This window comes from Fukomys damarensis, unplaced genomic scaffold (genome assembly GCF_012274545.1).
Source record: "Fukomys damarensis isolate Sample0158 unplaced genomic scaffold, DMR_v1.0_HiC HiC_scaffold_15, whole genome shotgun sequence".
NCBI classification, from domain to species: domain Eukaryota; kingdom Metazoa; phylum Chordata; class Mammalia; order Rodentia; family Bathyergidae; genus Fukomys; species Fukomys damarensis.
Window position 1 is genome coordinate 23,775,639 of NW_022900927.1, and position 3,199 is coordinate 23,778,837.

The 3,199-nt window shown below is 40.9% G+C and overlaps 1 protein-coding gene and 1 non-coding gene across 11 annotated transcripts in view; one reads left to right on the forward strand and one right to left on the reverse strand.

Moving 5' to 3' along the window:
• The window catches only part of R3hdm2 (R3H domain containing 2), a 122,251-nt gene that overhangs the window by 89,011 nt on the left and 30,041 nt on the right, over positions 1-3,199 (reverse strand). The gene's annotated exons all lie outside the window — the stretch shown is intronic.
• On the forward strand, positions 468-584 carry LOC117286204. The gene has a single exon (XR_004517350.1).

Genomic DNA, 3,199 nt, shown 5'->3' on the forward strand with positions numbered 1-3,199 from the left:
AAAAAAAAAAAAAAAAAAAAAAAATCATCTTCCACTAGTAATTAGAAAATACAAATTAAAACAAGAAAATACCGTATCACAACCAACAGATTTTAGCATACCATGCACTGCTGGGGCAATAAGTTGTTCATTTTTTTTAGTATATGTGTTGAAGTGAGCACATGCTGTTCACTTTTATTGTTGAATAATATATCATTGTACAGGTAAGTCACAATTTTTCCATTTACCTGTTGAGGATTTATCTAGCTTGCTTCCAATTTTCAACCATTATAAATGAGCTGATACAAATATTCACATGGAAATCTTGATGGGAAAATATGAATTCATTTCTCTTAGATAAATATTTGAGATGCGAACACAGTAAGTATAAGCTTAGCAATTTAAAAAAATTATTTCACAGTGGTTGCACCATTGTATATAAAGAATTCCAATAGCTCCACATCTTCATCAACATTTGGTATGGTTAGGGCCTCTTGCCCATTGAGCTGCTGGGGATCCCACTGCTCCTCAGCCAGGGCTGGAGGCTGAGATCAGCCCTGGAGCATCTTCAGAGTTGAAGCCTTGTTTTCTTGCCTCCGATATGTGGGGTGGCTGGGAATTCAGGCTATATAGCAAGCTCACCAAGCCCTGAGCTGGACCAGGGCCCTACATGGGGCCACAGCCTCCTTGGGCCCTGCTTCTGGCCTAGTATGCCCCACAGTAGGTGCCACCACAGGTAGGATGTGTGCTCACGGGACCTGATGCAAGTAAGGGGCTGCACACCACTGCTCTCCTGCTACACAGGCTCTCGTGGCCCCAGAGTACATTACAGGAAATGGGTGACCAGAAAGGCGATTGGTGTGGAAGGGAAGGTGGAGCACTGGAAAAGAGGAGCATCTGTAACCACTCATCTCAGAAGACAGCTCACCACATCCCCTGTGGGAATTAAGGGGTCACCAGCTGAGTGGCCATCCTGTCATCACAACCTTGTCTTGACACAGGGTCCCATACTAGACTGCACAGTGGGACATGGTGAAGAAGAGCAGAGTGGGTGCTGGAGAAGAAAGTGTCGCAGGCAACAGGGTAAAGAAGTCCAGCCTGACACCCAGTACAGCAGCCGCCAGCACAGGGCTTGCTTCTGAGTTCAGTGCCTGCCTCCACCAGGTTTTCCGGATTGACTGACAATACAGTTTTAGAAGGGTTCTACAGCTCTAAGATTTTTTTTCCCCAAATACCAGGGATTGGACTCAGGACCCTGTGTTTACAAGGCAGGAATGGTATCACTGAGCTAAATCCCCAGTCCTAAGAATAAGTTTTCTAAGAAAGTTCCCAAGAGTTTCTTATTTTATTCTAAAACCTATGCAATAAACCACTTTCTGTGAAAAAAATTTGGTATAGTTACACTTTTTTTTAAAAGACCGCTTTACTAGTTCTATAGGGATATCTCCTTGTAGTTTTAGTTTGTTTTCTCTAATGACTAACACTGAGTATCTTCTCATGTGCTTATTTGCCAACCCTATATTTTATTTGGCAAAGTGTTTGTTTATATTTTATTCATTTAATTGTTTTCATATTGATGAATTATAAAGGTGCTTCATATATTCAGTATATGAATATCTTCCTTTAAAATGAATAAATAAATATACACACATACACACACATGTACCAGGGATCAAACTCGGGCCCTTGAGCTTGTGAGAAAGACACCAGAACCACTGAGCTAAATCCCTGGACCTAAAAAATATATTTTAATTAGGGCCTTAATATTTTATAAAGTACTAGGTTCTAATGTGGTATTTCATACTAGTATTTTCTAAAACATTTTCTGACAGCTGTGGCTTGATTTTTCATTCTTAATAATGTCTTGACGGCTTGGGATTTTCAGCTCAGTGGTACTGTCACCTGCCTCGCCAAGCACAAGGTCCAGAGTTCAATCCTCAGTACCAAACAAAAAGCAATAATAATGATGTCTTGAAAAGTGATCCATTTGGGGTTAATTTTGTGATGGATAAGAAGTTTGCAGTTTTATCTCACTATTGCTATCCAACTGTATAAAGATCTTTTTTTTTTTTTTTTTTTTTTTTTTGCGGTACTGGGGGATCAAACTCAAGACCTTGTGCTTGGGAGGCAGGTGTGGTGTCACTGAGCTAAATCCCTGGCCTCAACACTCAGGAGGTTGAGGCAGGAGGGTCACTGTGAGTTCAACACCAGCTTGGGTTACATAGTGAGTTCCAGGTCGGTCTCAACTACATAGTGAGACCCTGTCTAAAAAAAAAGAATTATATTAGTTGAATTCTGCAAGTTAAAACAACTTCAATTTCCTGGTATAAAACCTCCTTGTCCTTTTAATATCTCATTGGCTTTATTTATGAAAAGTCTATCAGGATTTTTACATCTGTGTTCATCAAAATTCTTTTATTTCCCCCCTGGTACTGGGGATTGAACTCAGGACCTTGTGCTTATGAGGCAGGTGTGGGGCCACTGAGCTAAATCCCTGGCCCTATCAGAATTCTAGGTCTACAGTTTTCTTTTGTCTTTGATTTTGGAATCACTGTAAGTTTGGGCTCATAAAATGAGGTGGTAAGTGGTCTGTCTCATGGTCTTCACAAGGTTTTGTAGAAATGGTATTTCTTCCTTAAATTGTTGGTAGACTGCAGCAGTGAAGTCATCTCAGCCTTGGAGTAAGTATTTAAATTACAATTTTTCTAACAGATATAGGCCTTTTTAGGCTTTTTCTATCTAGTCTTTTGTGCTTTCAAATTGCATTTTGTTTCAGCCTGCCAACGGATTAAACTTTAGCATTTTGCATCTTTCAAAAAAAAAAGTTCCTTTAGGGCTAAAAAAGTAGTTCAATAGTAGAGCACTAGCATATGCAAGACAGTGGGTCTGATCCCCAACATTGGGGGAAAAATTGTTCCTTTAACAGAAATTGTCAAATTTATTGGCATAGGATTGTTCACATATTCTACTACTGTTATAATCCCTAAAGAACTGTCAGTAGCTGGGTGCGGTAGCACATGCCTATAATTCCAGCACTGAGGAGGCTGAGGCAGGAGGATTGCTATGAATTCAAGGCCAGCTGGGGGGCTACATAATGAGACCCTGGAGAGGGAAGGAGAGAAGGAGAGAGGAAGGAGAGAAGAGGGATGGGGAGGAGGGAGACAGAAGGGGAGAAAGGGGACAAAGACAAGGGAAGGGGAGGGAGAGAGAGAGGGGAGAG